Source organism: Embiotoca jacksoni, unplaced genomic scaffold (genome assembly GCF_022577435.1).
Source record: "Embiotoca jacksoni isolate LCO1_2020_lvr unplaced genomic scaffold, fEmbJac1.0.p SCAF_33, whole genome shotgun sequence".
In the NCBI taxonomy this organism is placed as follows: domain Eukaryota; kingdom Metazoa; phylum Chordata; class Actinopteri; family Embiotocidae; genus Embiotoca; species Embiotoca jacksoni.
In genome coordinates, this window is record NW_027185385.1 from 2,957,109 (window position 1) to 2,976,661 (window position 19,553).

At 40.2% G+C, this 19,553-nt stretch overlaps 1 protein-coding gene across 2 annotated transcripts in view; it reads left to right on the top strand.

Annotated features, from left to right (window-relative positions):
* The window catches only part of pknox2 (pbx/knotted 1 homeobox 2), a 101,766-nt gene that overhangs the window by 20,565 nt on the left and 61,648 nt on the right, over positions 1-19,553 (top strand). For both annotated transcript variants that reach the window (XM_069165050.1, XM_069165052.1), the window contains exon 2: positions 6,487-6,529. The gene's annotated coding sequence lies outside the window, so the exon portion shown is untranslated. The remainder of the gene's footprint in view (positions 1-6,486; positions 6,530-19,553) is intronic.

Genomic DNA, 19,553 nt, shown 5'->3' on the forward strand with positions numbered 1-19,553 from the left:
TGTCAATATGCGTGGGAGATCTTTGCAAGTTTTTGGCGTACGAGCCACTCGCATTATCATGCAAAATTAATTATTTGCTTCTTTTTAATGTTCCCCTGAATGTGATTGCAGTAAAAAAAAACCTGCCTGTGTTTTATTGATATGAAATTATGGCATAATGTCACTTTCGCTATTAGCATCGAGAGTCTGTGCATGCCAATTGATCCTGCTGTTGTCATAGCAACATGAACCACTAAACCTCTGCGCAGCTGTTGTTATGGAAGCCCTTGAACAGCTGGGGGGCTATAGCAGTGGTGGGATTGTGGGAAACAGGTCTTTAGGTCCTCCCTTTACACCTTGACCCCAAAACTCCCACTAGCAGCAGAGGAGGATTTGGAAATCTTAAAAAGATGTCCATCTGGAGTTCTCTTTCTCCTATAAAAAGATTCAATACGATGAAAGAGAAAGTTTTGGAAGGAAGTTGTGAATATTCAATTATTCCTGTGTCTTCCTCAAACCTCCTTTGCCACGAAAGCGAGCAGTGAAATTGAATTAATCAAATGAGGCTACATTCTCTCCCAGGGTTTGCCGGATGCATTGGAGCATATCCCATTATTGATATGAGCAAATGTTGTACACAGTGTAACAATAAAACAATCATTTCACAAGAAGCACAACTTGTCCAGGGAGCAGCACTCTGTGAGTCCAATTCCTTCAGCCATAATAAAGCTGGAAACGCAACCCAAGGGGAAGGTCTCATCCTCCCACTCTTTGCTTTAATGAAGAATTCACTGACTGAGGATGTGTGCATATGAATTATCAGTACAGTAAATACATTTATTGTTGTAACCGTACCGTCTAAGAAGTACTCAGATACTTTGAGTAAAAGTAGACCACACTTTAAAATATACTCCTTTACAAGTAGAAGTCAGAATCCTATAAAAAAAAAATACGATCAGCCAAATACACTTAAAGTACCACAAGTAAATGAAATCTTCCAACAGACGAGCTGATATCATCACATATGAGTGTTTTAGTGTTACCCACAGGTTGAGAATTTACTTGTGGTGGTGGGTGGCGGAGCATGTGACTGATGTGTATGCAGAGACTCATGCAATTTAGAAGGGGAGAGTGTAACACAGGTTAGTTTCTATAGTTTACAGATGTTTCCCTCACTTGCACACATCAGTAGATGCTACAATTTACAGATCTTTCTTAAAACAGTTCACATGCAGGTCATCAGTAGATGCTAAAGTACACTGATGTTCCCTAACTGCCTCATATGCAGGACGAGTGGTAAACACTAGCGAGGTGGCGGCGCACAGAGAAGCCTCTAGTTCCCACTCAGTTCCTTCAGTGCATGCAACTCAGACAGATGTGTGGCCAAAAATGTGTATAAAAACGGTAAAGGAAAGTAGTCAAATATATAATTTACTGAAGGTGAAACCGAGGGATTTGTTCTACCTGCGTGGGTCTGGATATACCTTGGTGGGCTGTTTAAGGCAACTTTCATGCCGCAGAAGGCAACTTGTATGTCGCCTGAGGTCTTTGGTTTGGATGAAGCAAATATTTTAAAACTGCAGCTGAGGATTATTTTAATTGTCAAATAATCATACTACATCAGAGAGCAGTTTGGGCATCCTATAGCTGATTGGTTAATGCACACACACACACCACATGACCAAACATATACTATCTTCTAAAGGAAATGCCCCTAAAAAGGAGACCGTATTTCAGGGCTCAAGATGACATCTTCATATATCTCCAGAGAAACTGAATTTTCCACACAGGAGATTCACACAAGATGGTAGAGGTAGGAGAAGGGTTTATTTTGCTCTACCCCTCAAGCCCTACACACAGTTTTGCAGTTTTACCTGAGAAAACATCCCCAAACTTAGTCAGCATCACCTGCAAAACTGTAAGACAAAATGAACAGCATTGGGCTCTATGGATAAGAGATCATATTTGAAATAAAAGTCTCTTTGTACTGAAAACTGAAACAACATTTTTTTAATTTTTACCTTCACCTAATCAACACGACGAATTAGATTGTCAACGGCAGCCTTTGAAAAGTGAGTCAGTAAACACTGGTGTTATTGAACTCGTTCTAAAATATCTCAACTGCAACTTTACAAAATCTGATGCAACATAAATGAAGCATAACAAAAGCAAAAAACGTTTTAATAATAGCAGTACTAAGCAGCCTCTTCACTGAATGTGCCACACTCAGCAACCTTAAAAAAATAGCAGTGATTGCATTTTTTTTTTAACAGATACAGCCTAGTACCAGTACGGGGACCTCCAGGATGAACGGGGTAACAAAAGGATTTAAAGGAGCAATCTGTAGCAATTAGTGGGCTCTATTGGCATAAATGAAATACGATATTCATAGTTTTATTAGTGTTTTATCATTGGGTTTTTGTTAACTTAAAATGTCCTTCATATGTACATAGGTAGCAGGTCTTCTTCCAACAGAGTTCCCCATGTTGCATCGCTGTGTTTCTGCAGTAGCCTCGACCAGACAAAGTTAACGATGGCTCGAGAGATGACCTTTCGGATTTTCCACGATTATTACAGCCACCATACTTTCTCGTACATGCTGGGAAGGGGAGCCTTACTGCTGGATGCTGATAAATCCTGCACTGCTTCTTTAAACAATTAATAATAAATAGTTGCTGCGAACTGGAATAATTGACTAAATGGCTATTTGTTTAAATATACCCTTTAGACATTTTTAAATAAAAATACTTCTCTATGCTCTTTCTCTAAGTTCAATTGCCTGATTAGAAAGCAATATGTGTGTGTGTGTGTGTGTGTGTGTGTGTGTGTGTGTGTGTGTGTGTGTGTGTGTGTGTGTGTGTGTGCGTGTGTGAAATGTACACTGCAGGTCTCCACTTTACATAAAGTAAAGTCTCTTAGACCATAACTGACTCCCTGACTAGTTGTGATAAATCTTGCTGCTGGTCAGTGCTTTTGGTGAGCTCAGAGAAAAGTTTTCCCTTTCACCAAGATAAATTGACAACAGTCCTCTATAGTGTCAACGTCTGAACATACATCATTCAAAGTAACAGTGACTAAAACACAATCTATCCTGAGTGGAGAGGAACGTTAACACCTGCAAATTGTAGTTGTACAACTGAAATGATGTCTTTCTGCAGTAGCCATAGGTCATTAACCCCGCCTCCTCCACATTAGCTGATGGCACGTGAGTGAAAGTCAAAAGTCAAGTACACCTCAAATGAATGTTTGACAAATATGGTTTCTGTGACATTAAGTACTTATGATCACACTACCGCACAGACAATGGTTGAAATTGACCTACATGAGACGGCAGTGCCCGTTTCCACCATGTACAGTGGGAGGAAGTTGTGACATGTTGTCCATCTTTATACAGTCAATATATATGGATAAAAAGCTGAGATCAACATTCAATTTTTACTACACTCTTTAGGTAATATGTATTTAATTTCGATATGCCATATGTCATAAAAAAGAGTGCTGTTGTGGGGAAACTGAGATGATCAATTCTCTTGCAGAAAATTAAAATAGAAACTCAGTGTCTTGACTCTCTGTATCTGCGTACCTGTGTACACATGCAGCGGCTGCAGTGTGAGCGATGCTGGGCAGATTCAGGAATGCTAATGTTTCCTCTGTGGTTTCTGCGAGGAACACGGTGATTAGACCTCCAGCCCCCTGGGTGGAGCCCCTCGCTGCTCCGGCTCCCGCTCTGATTTACTTTGACGTCGACAGGAAGGTCAGCTGGCTCCCAGAGGGGTCATGGAGAGGAATAGATGGTGAATGGTGTGTGTGGCGGGCTTCAGTACACAGAGACGCTCCTCTCGGATCCCAGACGGGGGCTGGAGGGATGACCGAGGGAGGAAGGGCCCTCGGAGCTTAGGGAGGGCTTCGGGAAGGATTACTGAGAGGCTAAAATGTTTTCTTTGTGGCTGAAAGAAACCTAAGAAATGCTCTCTCCCAAATCTCCTCTGGTCTGAGTGGTCTGTTTGGCAGGGGAACTCAAGCTACATCCCAGAGACTTCTTGGGTTTCTTGGGCTTTGAGTTTCTTGTTACTATCATTGGTATGCCCAATTTTATTAGCAGTTTTGATCTCTGAATCTTTCATAACAGGTTCAACTATAGTTGGGATTCCCTCCAAATAAAGAACATGTATTTGAATTATCAATGCTGGAAATATGAGAACAATATGGGAATGAACATTTTATTTGGTTATGTGAGGATTTGTTCAGCAAGTAATAGCACATGCAACTAACATGTTTTTAAAATGCTGTGAATTCAATTCAAATATTTGTACATGTTCTATTGCACTTAAATACGTGTGTCAGAATTCACAAATTAAGACCTCATCGCAAACACTTTTCTCTTTCTGTTGGGCACATGAAATATGGCAGAAACCCCAAGAGCGACAACGTGTTTGTAATTTCCCCCTATTATCATGTTCTGTTCAGTGAGCCACTTTATTTGCCGTATCTCAAAACATGTACTCACTCCTAATCTGCATGACATTGGGTTAGGATGAATTTTTATAAGCGTTTTGCTTGCCCCACCCTTAGGGAGCTCAAAACTCTAAAACAGAGAAATGTTTGGGCTCTTCTCGCTAAATTTCCACAGCTTTCATTCCATTCCCTCTCCCCTCCCCCAAATCCACTTGTGGCCCCTGGTAGTACCCAACTACCACACACACAGTAGTCCCCACAGAGCTGTGCTGAACTGGATAAATACCATCTCTTCAGAGGCTCTGTGTTAGCAGATTGCTGGAGGTAGGCGGCCTGCTGTGAGGCCTGACCACACTCCCACTGTTCTGGAGGAGCTTTAAGCGAAAGATCAGGTGTCCAGCCCTGAATGCTTGATTGAACTTAAATCTTTTGCATGTGCGCCATAACTCGCTACGCTCCGTGTGGCTCAGACACGGCCAGCCAGTCAATTGCTCAATGGAATTTGAGTAACAGCTTACTGACCTCCCCGTTTTATCTCATTGAAAATTATAATCAGATGCATTTTGTTTGTTGATTAACTGCAAATCAAGTTAAGATTCAATATAAGACAATAACAACCTGAAACAAATGAAGCACTCGTAAATAGGCTCTATTTATATCTTCAAAAGCACCTATGACTTATACTACAAACCTACACTTAATATACTCACTTAGATTATTATGGATTTATTTATTGAGGATAAATATACCCAATATATTTTTTAGACCTACATCACAACTTCAATTTTAAGTTTTCAATGCCATGCATTCATTTTCAGTTTGACTTCAAAAACAGTTGAACATGAATGTCAATTTTTGGCCTTGACCCATTTCTCAAATGTTTAAAAAAAAAAAATCCCCCTCTCCCCCCAGAGCTTCTTCTGAGGATAAATGTGGTTTGTCAGAAGTGGTTTTTTTTTTATGTGGCCTGGGTCTCAAATGATACACACCACGTTACTGTCGATCCCCGCGAATCCTGCAAGGGTTCCTGTTGCATTTGATATCCCCTACATTTACTTTTCAGTCAGTCCTATCGGTAAAAAGAAAACATAACAAAAAGCAGTGTATTAATTTTGACAATCTGAATTACAGATTGTCCTGTTGTCCCACCTCTTATTCAGCCTGGGCTGCTGCTATGCCCCCATATCTAAGCAGTGACACTGTAAAGTAAAGGATGAGTAGGAATGATCGCAGTCTGTCTCCATTACATACGATGTTTACTGGTCCAAAGTGTGAAGCTGTTATTATATTTTATTCCAGAAAATTCTTAACAAATACCAAGAAAATATCAAAACTGCTGCTGAATGTATCTTACTAACAAGTATTGTGTTTGTGTAGTCTGATAAATCTTCCCTCTGAACCACTGAGCTCCACTAATGTCCAAAAAAACACTGAAACCACATCAGTGTGCACACTGTTGCAAGATGTGACCTGTTTCTTCATTACCATGAACACACACTGTGTTTATTTTAACTCAGTCCCACACACACCGTCCTGCTGCTAGAAATACTCCGAGTATCCTACCAAATGTCAATAAATCTGCTGCTGAAAATACTCCCTGACACAAACAGAATTTCTTTCTGTTTGAGTAACTTTTAATAAAAACTACACTGACCAGCTGCTTTAGGAACTTACCGAGCATTTATTCAAACAAATAAAACTACATATGGATGAGTTACAGATTTATATCTTGAGTAGGAACCAGGAGTCTCAGGGCTGAGAGCCACATATAGAGATGGACTGAACATTTGGTCTTCTCATGTGAGACAGTAAGAAAAAAAGAAAAATCTGGAATAACACCAGCTTTATCCTTTGAATGTACCATGTTGTAATTTATTAACCTTATTGACTTGTTGTTTTAAGGGATTGCATCAGGTGTAAATAATACTTTTCCGAGTCCCCCATAAACTGCACCCGGGCATGCATTTTCTGACTGATCCTCACGTGACAATTTTTATTAATAATGATTACTTTATTACGTTGTTAATCTTGACCTTTCACTTCTCTCAACAGGTTTTTACAGGAGATCTGGACACTTGCTGTGGGCAAGCTAACTGTAAGTTGCCGTACATCTTTTTTTTTGGTATATAAACCTTATGATGCATTCAGGTTGTGTCATCTTGTATTATCCTGTGTGCAGTTTCTCAGTATGTTGTATGAACAGAATGTTCATTTTGCACTGATATACTCACAATTGATACACTCAAAGTAACACTACAGATATTATGTTTATGCAGAGGCTAACACCAGTCTAATAATTTAAAAGCGCACAGTTAAAAACCAAATGATCCGCAGATTTTCTTAACATTTCTTCAACCTCTAAATGAGAATTTTTATTTCTGTGCTCAATCCTTGCGGGAACTTCAATCTATAACTGTGTGTGGTTTTTTTTATGATTGATGATTAACTTTTCAGCATTTGCATCTTGGATGAGAATTAAAAAGAATATAACCATTTTTTTCCCCCCGGAAACTGCTTTGGTTTACTATCATTATGTTTTCCTTAAACAGCGTATTCATGAACAATACCCTTAAGGCCAGGTGCTGAACACATGTCCATCTGTATGTTGTTTATGATCTTGACATGGAATGGTGAGACAATAGGAACCAAAAGGGAATGTAAACAGACTCGAATGAAAGATGACAACTGTCCCTTTCTAATTGTACCTGGTGCTTCGGGACTGAAAGTAGGCCACTATACTCATTTCTAACCAGCAATTATGTCGTCATTCAATGTTGCTTAGGATTCAATAGTGGTACTATATTTCATTGCCATTACAAAGCGGGCCATTAATGTCCTCAAAAGTTCTGTTGATCCTTGTGACCGGAACTTGAGTTCTTCCCACAAAAACACTCAGTTTGCTGCATATGTGATGCTGAGGTGATTGTTAGACTGGAAACACCAGGGATAACAATATAAATAAGTCCATGACCTTATTATTCTGTCTTTTGAAAATATGATATGATCTACAGGTGTATTCAAAACAAAACCAGCGGTAAAACAAGTTCATATCATCAAGATAAAGCTACACAAAATAAACTTGCCAGACCAATGACTTTTGGGCACTAATTGCTTCCATAGAAACCCTCTCTGAGCTCAAACAGTATTTCCCAGCCAAGATAATGAAGTGTTCATGTTGCTGTAGTTGCACCAGAGTGTAGCTTTCTGTGATGATTTTAAGTAACAGCAACTAAACATGCTCAGTGTGTAAGTAAGGGGGAGTAAGGGACTCCCAAGGATTACAACCAGTTATTATTTTTTTTTACAAATTTCACTAATTTTGTGAGTTTATCTCAATAATGTGTTGATCAGAAGAGTTGGGTCCAGCAGGAGTTGGTTGGTACAATTGTCTTGCTGTTTGTAGTTGTTGCCCATGTCAACCCCCAGAGACATGAATATTAGAAATTGGCATTGTTGTCTTGGAGCATTTGAATATTACTGCATGTCCCTATGGTTTAGATTGATATAAGCTAACGGACTTTAATGTCCTCTGCTCCCCCATATTTGCAATTAATTGCAAATTGATTTGAAGAAGTGAAAGAGATGTAGGCGTTTAAGCTGAAGTGAAAACGATTTAGATTTTCTTTTTCATATCTATTTTTTTTTCTTTTTTGAATGTATTCATCAGTAAGACACAAAGCCACTCTTAAATCTACTGCCAAGTCAAGTCAGTTAATTTACATTCGTGGATGATTTTGTTCGTACCCTTACACAGCTTATTGTAATACATTCTTAATTTCTCCTGAAAAGTAATGACATTAAAAGCAAAACCAGACTGAAAAACAATTTAGTTGTCATTATTACTTATAAAAGAAAAAAAAACAAGAAAATTGGTGTAAAATGTGCTGGATCTGTAAGGTCCAAATGAGCCTTCTTTATTAAGGACCCACTGTTGTAAGTCAAAAATACAGTGGGGCTGAAGCGGTAGCCAGACAGCTAAATAAAATTGTGAACTTAAATGGCCCTATTATACAAAAATGTCTTTAAAGTGACGAGAGGACTGACGCTAGAGCTGAACTTTGTGGTTTTCATGTTGATCTTCGATTTATGTTTTTATTTTTCACGTAGCGTCAAGTGAACAAACCCATCGAATTTATGCTGGTGCTGGCCGCCATGAAGGCACCATTTTACAGCTGTAACTGTGTGCCCTGAAACCTCACCTTTGCACTGCAGTAGAGGTCTTCACGGGTCCACATGGTCGATCTGGTAGCCAAGTCAGGCCAAATTCCAAATTCTATTGAGTCTAATCGGGTCTTTTTTAATGCGTCGAATACTGTGTGTGTGGAGTATCTGCTGTCAGTGTTTGGTCTGGTCAGGTCACTAACATTTACCTGATGGTCCTCAGGCTCATTTTTGATTTTGTCTCTTCATTGAAGAAAAACTTTGGGTCTGAAATTATGTAACCATTTTGGAAACTTCCACCACAGCATGCGTCTACATTCATTGGTAGCTGGCCAGTGTAACAATAGTTTAGTGCAGGCTATTTCACACTCTATCAACTCTGAATTAACTATTCTTTATCAAGCAAATAGTGGCAGTCATGTTGTTGGTGGATGGGTGTTACACGTTCATTTCTGACACAGCTCAGTATTCCAAGAAATAGAAGGATGGGATTATAGGATCTGGGGTGGCACGGTGGTCTTGTGGATAATACTGTCCTATTACAGCAAAAAGATTGTGGGTTTGAACCTGGGCTGGGGGCTTTTCTGTGTGGAGTTGGCATGTTCTCCCTGTGACATGCACTTTAAAGGTGTGAATGCGAGTGTGAATGGTTGCCTGTCTATAAATGTTAGCCCTGTGACAGACTGGCGACCTGTCTGGAGTCTACCTAGTGTGACCTGGGATTGGACTCATCCCCCTGCAACCCTGAAAAAGGATAAGCAGATATAGATACAGAATGGATTGCATTGTCATTATTGGACACATTTGCGCCTCATAATTTCCATCCAATGACAGTGTTCGGCGCCAGCGTGGAAAGTAGCCTCCCTTGACTGGATTTAGCAAAAAGAAATGTGAAAGTTTGGAGGTTGAGGTGGTGGATTGGTGTGAAGCGCTTCTGACTGGCAGGAAACCAAAGTTTGCATGTTGTCACAAACCGTGCTGTTTTCCATACCGTTATTATGTTTTAAATGTTTTTGTGCTTACCACATTCTTTACCGTAGCCTTTATTTTATGCTCAGAATGTAATCCAAGGTTTGTCCAGAATCATCTGATGAATTTTGCTACAGTTAATTAAGAGATAGAAGGACTCAAAAGCCTGATGCCGAGGCAGGTTTAGGCATACAGAACTTTACTTACAAAGAAAATAAGACATACAAAGCCAGGCGACTCAGACTCAGACTTTGTTGACCAGTGACAGGGCTGTTCCACGGCAACACTGTCCCGCCAGCTCTGGGATTCAAACATCTTTTATCCTCCATCATTCTCCTGCTCTTATAACATCAACCCTTTTGTATTTATGTTGTGTGATTATAAATCCTAATTACTCCTAGTATCAAATTCTGTAAAGGTCCTTACATTGGGAAAGAGCTGTAGACAAAATAAGAGCCGGGACAATGGGGGATTTGTACACAAATGGAAGTCTCTAGATGAGTGCCAGAGGAGGTCTGGTTATACTAAGCCATTTGTCTCTTCCTACACACAGGCCAGACTAATCGCACAGCCAGTCTCCATGTCCTCTCAGCCCTTAAGTGTTCCCCACTCCTGCCCTCCCTCTCCACACCCAAAACCTCCACCACGGTTCCCCACCAAGGATTGTTTTACGCTTAATTTTGTTAGACTTAATGAGATTTCACTAATTAAATCTCCTCCTGGTTGGAGACTCCCCCCTGCCCTTCCCTTACCATTGCCCCCCTTCAACTCACAATCACTTTACTCCATGAAGTGATTGCTTGTAGAGCTATTTTACACAAATAAACTTTTTTTTTTTTTATGAAGAGCAGGGACAGTGGGTTGCACAAGGACAGGCCTGTGTAACTCTGTGGATTTCCAATTTCGCGCCAAGATGCTCTGTTGCACCTCTGATAGCCGATAGCTTTTCAATCTGATTTGGTCTGTAAGGGCAGGAAGTAGCTGTCAACTACATCTGTCATTCTATTATAAACACGAGGTCCTACAGTATCGAAAGTTCTTTGTGATATCATTCTCAGTTTTGGTGATATTCTTACGTTAAGTTTAATGCTGGTGTTGGTCAGTCATATGTTGCAGCACAGTAGCCAAAGCTCTAAAGCAAACCCAAGTGACAGGACTTCACTAGCAGAATGCACACATGTTTCAGATACATGTCCTTAATAGTAATCCCTGCATTAACTGTGTGGCAGCTCTAAAAGGGAAGTGCTGAAGGGTGGAACCCGCTTCAAGCAGCGAAGCCTTGGAGGTCATTGTCGACAGCAGCCGCTTGCTCTGGCATTGTGGACGACCCTCTGGGACTCTCGCACTGACTATTGTGGGAGCCAGCCACCAGTTTCCCGTTTGAACCCTGGACACCCAGTGCCAGCTATGCCGCTCAGCTCCTCAGCCAAAAAGTCCATTATACCTCTCACACACACCCCTCCCTTCTCTCCCATGCCTGTGTCCATTGTAGACCCACTCCCCTCATCCCCTGCCTCATTTATGTACACGCACTCACTCAAACACACACAAGCTCCCCGTTCAGCCTCAGAGGCCTCTGTGCTGTGGCCCTCGGGTGGGCGAACGGGCAACGTGCCCATTTCAGATGGGAGTGCTTCCTTGATGAAGGCCCATGCTGATCGGGTTTCTGCCACCTGTCATTCAGCTTAGGAGGCAGGAAAGGGGGCAAGAGTGGTGGTGGGTGGTGGGAGTGAGGGGGTGGGGCGGGGGCTAGACAGCAGAGATGCCATGTCAAACTGGCAGCGAGCCTGCAGCCTGCTGTTGTTTCAGGAGTCTCAGAGCCTCCGAGACTTCTCGAGTCGTCCTTTTGATTCATACAGTGGCGAGGTCCCGCTTTAATCAAATAATAAAGTCAAGAATCAAATTTTGTTTAAATTAATTTTTTTTTAACAAAATAAAATAACATATTTTGTGCACTTTGTGGCCTCTAAGGTCAAACCCTTGAAAACGTTAATGCATGTAGTGCATTTGTTGTTGTATCTGCTACAAATGGAGGCCATACGGCTTTTTATTAAACCACACTGCATCTGATTATATCTTATTTGGATGCATTTTGCAGATTCTATTTTAATACTCTGTTTACTGGTTTCATATTCACACTAGCACAGAGCGCGCATACCTTTGCCCTTTGGGAATATTCGGGCTTTGTTCAAGGATGAATTGTGCAAAATTTAAATTCAAATTGTTGGCCACTCACTTTGACTATTTGACCATAAGGCTACTGCAGCGCCATCTGTCTGTGAAATGCTATTAAATGTTGCGTCACAGTAATGTAAAGTACTGGAAAGATCTGTCAAATAATCCAAACCTCGAAAAATTTAGCAAACAGCTTTCAGGAAATGGTGTTGCATACAAAAAAAAGGCATGTCATCTTGATTTACTATGTATTAAATGATTAAAAAAAAAAATGTAGATTGAGTGTTGAAAAAGATTTAGTCTGTACAGTCAAAATGAAGATAATGAATATGTACAGGTGCATTATCATGTTCGACCCAAGTCTGCAGGAAAAAAAATACAAATATAAAAGTTTGTGTTATATATAGTTATGAGTCGAAAGGTTAAAAAACAACAACTTTCTACCACTTCCTACTTTTAAGATATCCCACCAACTAACACACAAACTGACTGAACCAAAAACATGCCGGGGTAATAAAATGATGTAACCAGTTAAATCATCACAGGAATTCATCTGACAAACACAGCATGTTATTACATGTTAGATGCTGGTGGAGTGCCGGCAGTAATGTGTTTAGGGTCTTGTTTAGCCTCGTTCACGGAGAAAAATTCATGTGCCTTTACTCCTGAGTTACAGTAGCAGGTTTCCTCAGTTGTGATTTTAGGCCGGACAGACTTATGTGTTCATTCTGTGATGTTTTAGTTTAATCAAGATGTCTGGAAATACATATTACTGATAAGTAGTATTCATAAGTCCTTTTACCTTTGGTATAAGGTAGTTACAAATACAATGGTGCGTGAAAGCTTTCCTATATTTCTGCATAAATATGACCGACCATTCTCTTCCATTTTCACACAAGTCCTTAAAGTAGAGGAAGACAACCCAATTAAACCAATGAGACAAACATATAACAGGTCATATATTTATTGATGCAATGGTCCAAGATTACATATCTTCAAGTGGAAAAAGTATGTCGACATCTATTATTAACAGTTAATTTGAAGGTGAAATTAGAATTGGGTATCAATGGGATGACAATCCGGTGTGAGAGGGTTCTCTGTTTTACTTAATGAACAAGGATCTATAGAAGTCGGAGCTTCACAACTCATGTTTGTGGAAGTGTATCATGGGATGGACAGAGGAGACTTCTGAGGACACCAGAAATAGTTATTGAAAAGATTACAAAAACACCTTTGCAAAGAGAAAGCAACTGGTCTTCAAAAAGAACGTTTCTGTCCATCTGCAGTTCGAATAAAATCCCGTGGATGAGCCAGAAGGCTTTTAAAAAAAAGTTCCGTGGACATGTGAGACCAACTGGAACTTTCTGGTTTAAATGAGAAGTGTTTAGTTTGGTGAAAGGAAACCACTGCCATTCATCTTTTCCTATTTGTTGTTGTCCACGTGTGGTGGTGATAGTATCATGGTTTGGGCCTGTTTTGCTGCATCTGGGCCAGAATAGCTTACATCATTAATGCAATGAATTCTGAATCACATCTGCTAATTCTAAAGCAACATGTCTGGAGATTTGTCAGTGAACTTAATCTCTGAGAAACTTTCCTACAGTAAGACAACAACCTTGAGCACACAAGTCGTTCTATCAAAGAATGGTTAAGGAATAATAAAGTGAATGTTTTGGGATGGAGAAGTGAAAGTCTTGACCTTAATCCAAAAGGACCATAAGTGAGAAGTTATGGTGAGGAAACCAAAAGCATCTCAGAGCTGAAGCTGTTATACAGATGCATTGACTAAAATTCCTCCAAGCCAGTGCATGTTTTATAGGTATATAGTGCTTATTTTATATTATCAGACATTAAATCATGTAGGCTGCCATTGCAGATTCCTTAATGGCAACATGACTTCTTTAGGCTCACTGATATGAATCAAACCACCTTAAACAAAATTCAGATTGTAAGGTCAGCAAATGGGCCTTTAGTTTGTGGGTTTTTCTGAGATAATTATATTAATACAAATATAAAACATTTAAGCTACCTTTGAACTTGCACGTGCCACCATACTGTGCCTGACCTCTCGGTGACATGAATTCGAGGTAACACTTATGTTCTTCATTATGAGCCTCACTGTGTGATCCCACATTTGCCTTCTTCACACTCACTACCTCTGTGCTTAACCATCATCCTTCAATCCATCCATATCCATTTCTCCCTCACCCGGGCTCCTTACCCTACCAACCCTAATTGTAATTATGTTGATTTAACTTAGACACATGTGGCTCCCTCCCTGCCATCTGAATGGAAGCTTATTAGTTTGAATTTTTTTTATTTTTTTATATTTATTTATTCCCATTTCTCAGGGTCCCTGTCGGCATTTCCAATTACTCTTGTCGTGCGGCTGTAATTGCCTCCATGCTAATGGCCGCCAGACAATCGTGCTAAATGAGGTGAGGCCGAGAGGCTAGGAGCCCGACTTCATTAAGAGCTAATGGGATTTTATAAGGGGGACTGAAGACCCAGCTCATCAAAAAGAGAGAGATGGAAGGAAAACAAAACAGATGGAGGGGGAGAGCCAAATCACTACCATACTAACTTAGCCTGCTCCTTTTCCTGGCACTCTGATAAAAAAGAGAACAGGTTACTCTTCTTCTCGAAGAATACTACCTAATTATGCAGAATGACAATACCGCTAAGAAACTGTACAATTTACAGTAGAAAAAAGGCACTGCTAAACAGATAAGTGTGCATAATTCCTCTGACTATCCAGTTTAACATGAAAAGCAGCTATTTTATGTGTCTCAGGCTGTTGGGCGCAGTCTCAAGGCAACTCTTTCTTTTTTGGCAAAGTAACAGTGATAGATGTGTATAAATTATATATTTTGGAAGAGAGTGGACATTCCAGGCCAAATCCTCCCACATTTTTCACACGTTATTTAGAACGGGAGAGACTTCGATGGCACAAACATAGATATGGATGCATGGCTTGGACACAACAGCATGTTATGGGACTGAGCAATGATACATTCTGCAAATCTGCATGTGGGTTAAAGGCCAACCAAAGCAAGCAGAAACCGATGAGGTCAAGCATAATGAAAAAGTTTAGCGTGATTATTATCTGAGAAATTCTGTTTTAATTACTGTAAAAATATGTGTTCTTGTGAACATTATGATGCAAACTCAAAACAATAAAACACCTCTTAAAAAGTTCAGAGTTTTCCCTCCCATTATAATTCTTAGCTGCTGCACTTAAGCATTTTTTCACAGCACCTGAGCCACCATAGCTTTACTGTAATCCAGCGTTTACTAATGTTTGGTGATTATTATATTTTTAATGGCCAATTATTTATTTTAAATAACTTTATAAATCATGTGAAAATGCATAGTTTTTAGGAAAGTGATAAACAAAAAAACAACTCACAAACCCCTGAGCCCACCACCACCACCACTACTACTACTACAGCATCTAAGGCCTCCAGAAACCTACGGAAAACCCTGCGAAGCTCTTCCTGTTCAGCACAAACAGCACAGCACAGTAATGCGCATGGAGCATGGGGAAGCAATATTTCAAATGACATTGCTTGATCAATATTAGTACCTGTGTTACGTGTGTTTTGTTCACCACGGACTTGAGCAAAGAATGCGCGTCAAAGTTTGAATCAAACTCTTCAAATATGTCAGGAAACCTATGGTGAGGAAGCAACGAGCCAGACGAGGTGTTTTATGTGGCATTAACATGTCAAAAGGGGCAAAATGTCACCGTCCAAGACCAAAGAAGGCGCGTCGGGTTTGGTCTGGAGCGTGAGTGGGTTTCTTTGACATTTGCGAGGTCTTCCAGGGTCAGACTTTCAACAACAAGTTCATCTGGGACTTTCTGAGATGTACGAGGTAAAAACATTCAACACAAAGCACGTCAGCTGCGGCGCGATGACACTCGATTCTCGAACATGACAACATGCCTATGCAGCGCTTTGAAATCGCCAACATTTCTCACCTGCAACAAAATAATCACCAGCACCACCTGGATTTAGCTGCCTGTGTCTTTTTTCTGTTCCCCAAATATTTGCCATAAAATATGTGTGCTCTCTGCTCAAGTTTCAAGTCCATCGTGAAATGGATACGTGCCAGTGGTCACAAAAACGTATGTAATACAACTGCTGATGTTGACCAAGCACTCATGGAAGTTCCTGCTTCCTCCTGCTCCATACACACCACTGTGGTGCGCTCCGCTCTAGCGCAACAGAAACAATATATATAATAATAATGATAATAACAATAATAAATAAAAATATCAATATTTATATTGAACATGAATAGAATCATGAACAGGATTGAAGCAAAAATATTTTTCTTTATTATTTAAACTGAACTTAAGTTGAATAAATGCATGTTTAAATAAAATCTGTAAAATATATAATTTAAAAGTAGTTGAATCAAGTAAAACCACATGAATGTGGTAATTCATTTGATGTTTTAAAAAAATAAATCATTATGATTAAATTTAGCTGCTCTTATTTAATAATGTATACACATTTCTCTTTAGATGGTAAAACACCATGTCAATAGGGCAGATTCAGGTCTTTACTCAGTTTTGACGCAATATGTAGCATTTAAACTTCATAGGGCAATAGCTGTGCTCTTTTTGCCTCCTCCAGAGAAGTTCTCAGTGTAGAACACTAAAGCAGCCTCTCACAGAAGTAATGGTCCTGTACGGATCTGTCTGCCCTTGAAATGCTTAGAAAGGTGGCCATCTATTTTGTGGGGATCTCTCTGTCTCCTACTGGAATATATATGTGTGAGATCAGTTGGCCTACACTTTAATTTGCCACGCCATCTTAAAGGAGACACGGTTTGCCGGCTCTAGGTTTCAGCTCAATGGCCTTTTTGGCTCCTGTGGATGAGGGACCTTCCAAATTCGATTACACGCTGAATAAACCAATGTGTTCACTTATGAGCACCAAGCATTATAGAGTCAGTGGAGGAGACCACGATGCTATGGCTGTTATGTATCTTCTGGTTTGTTTGTCAGAGTAAACTGCTGCAGTTTTTATTTGTATCATCTATTGGCTGTGAAGTTACAACGTAATCAACAAACACATCTTGACTTTTTGCAGCCTTAACATTAACAATGATAAGTGAAAAGTATTTTCTTCATACTTTTACTCCACTACAATTGAGAAGTTGCCTTTTACTTTTTGCTGTATTACATTCATCTGATGACTTGATGTGGCCGTTGAGGCACACACAAAAAAAAACTAGTTAAAGCCACTGGCAGACATTACGTTTATTTATTCTTTCTCCTTTCTTTGCTAGAGAATATGTATCATGTTGTCTCATCTTGTAGTTTAGATTGATTTATTTTTTGCTTTGAAAGTGGACAAGTGACTAAAAAAAAAAAAAATAACACAATAAAATGTCTCTAATTTAACTATCCCTTAGCTAGTACAATGATTTACAGCTGTGCATGGTTTCTTTTTCACAGTGAGGCCAAATGGGAGGTAATTATCTCTTTTGGGGACAACATGCAAATAGGAGACGCAGAGTCGGTATCGAGGGAAATTCAGTCATATAAACAGTGAGGAAGCGATGCACAGCCCGTCTCCACACAGAGGAAATCAGACCAATTATCCACAAGCTATATCTGCTGTGGGCAGTGAGCGGAGGTAAAACTATATGTCTTCTGTCACAACATTTACAAAGTATTAAACTCTCCCCCAAGTAAAACCACAAGCTGCAGCTTACTATAGTCGTCTGAGCCAGCACATTATCAGAATTATTAAGTAACACAGGCAATAAAACATGTTAATATTGTGCTAATAAGTCTACTTGTAGTGATTTTGTAAGCATGCCTCCGCAGCAGCATCAGTACTGGCCTGAGGCGTCTATGTGTTCAGGTTGATCTCTCATGTTCGTGGAGACCGTAGAGTCCAACTATTCCCATGTGATGTCCAAGAAAGTCCTTTTGGGAATGTCTTTAAATTTGGCACAATTTTGAGATCAAATATTAAGTCAAAGGACAACATCACTGTGACATCATAATAATGCAAAATAACACTTGTGACCGTATTCCATATTTGGTCAGCTACTGAATCGGTGACCTTGTGTGTCCACCTTGAAACCACGGTGACTGTATGGATCTGCTTGCTGTCGGGTTGATTATGTGACTGAATTTGTTGCTTCTTCGCAGTAGCATGCTTATTTTAAGCATCGTTTTCTGTCGAGGCTGCAACGTTGGCCAGTAAAGCAGAGCACCAATGCATATTAGGTTCTGAAACTTGGTCGGCGGAGACAACTAAAATTGCCAATTCGCACTTGTCTGTGACATGGATAAATATACAGGATCAAAGGAAACCACATCCTGTTTCGAAACAATAAATTACATCAAATGAAGCATGAAGCTCTGCAGCCTCTAGACAATTGTATGATTTACTCCAAAGTATTTTCCAACATATTGAGCAGATGACCCCACAGCTTTATCCTTCTATGTTTTGATTGATTCAGAAATTTAGCCCATATCACCCTGAACAGTCAGAATAGGAGCAAAACTTAAGAACGCTTAATGAACAGCATGCAGCTCTTCTCTGTATAGAGTCTGTGTTTTTACATTCTATTCTTGATTCAACACATCATGAAGATGTGCATTAAAATACCCAACATCTTCACATATTTTAAACTAGTTGACAACATACCCTAATGTTCTGTCAGCCAACAGTTTAATTATCATAATGCTTACTTTGCACCTCACCACAACACAGCAGTGATACAAGTTTTTTTTAAGTATTTGTGTTCATTCTTTATTCTTGAGATCTTGAACATTGATACTAAGTTGAACTATTACATTCATTATGGTACGTCTGAGTAGCTAACAAATTAAACAAACCTAACAGGATTGTTTTGTAGACAGAAAAAAAAAAAAAAAAAAAAAAAAAAAACAACCCTAGGCTGAAATAAACATACAGGAAACTCAGTCCGGTCTAAATCTGGTGTCTTTCACAGATTTTTCCTGAAGAGGTCTGAGGCAGATGTGTGTAATCGTTTGGGCTGCAGGCTGTTTTTGTCCCCTAATATGCTGCTCGGTCTGCACTGATGGTGGGATGATGGTTGTGGTTTGAGGCTCGGCCCTGGTAGGAACAGCTGTCCTACAGCTGCCATCTCTCCTGCTTCAGAGGGGAAGGGTGGGTGGGTCGTTGGGGGGAGGGGGGGTGTTGAAAAACAGTCCCAAACCTCCTGGGTCAGAGCCCTGGTATGGCGGTCTCCCTGGCAACTGGAGCTAAGACTGTGGCCGTGTGTGTGTGTGTGTGTGTGTGTGTGTGTGTGTGTGTGTGTGTGTGTGTGTGTGTGTGTGTGTGTGTGTGTGTGTGTGTGTGTGTATACAGTATGTGTGTGTGGGGAGAACAATCTGGCCAGTGAGAAGCAGAGTACTGGGGGTTAAGGGTACAGAGTAGTTCCCCACTTTATATCCACCTCCTTTAATTTGGAGACTGTTGCCATCGACCATTTCCCTGAGAAGATGTGGGCCGAGGCCGAAGCAGTTCACAAAGTGTTTTTTTCCCTCCCAAAACCAACAAACAATCACATCCAAACCACACAGAGATAATTAATAGTCTGCTTGTCCCTGTTTTTCTCAAAGTACTCAGACGAAGACGTTAAGAAAGGGGGTCGGGGAGGACGAAGGGAAATCAGTGAAAAGAAGAGAACGTGAGTTTTTGGGAAGAAAGAAGAGCAATAGCAGGAAAGAGAAAGAAGACTGGGGGATGGAGAGGAGAGGGAGGTCTCTGGAGATGGAAAAGCAGGGAGGACAGGCGATGAATAGGAAAGGGAAAGTG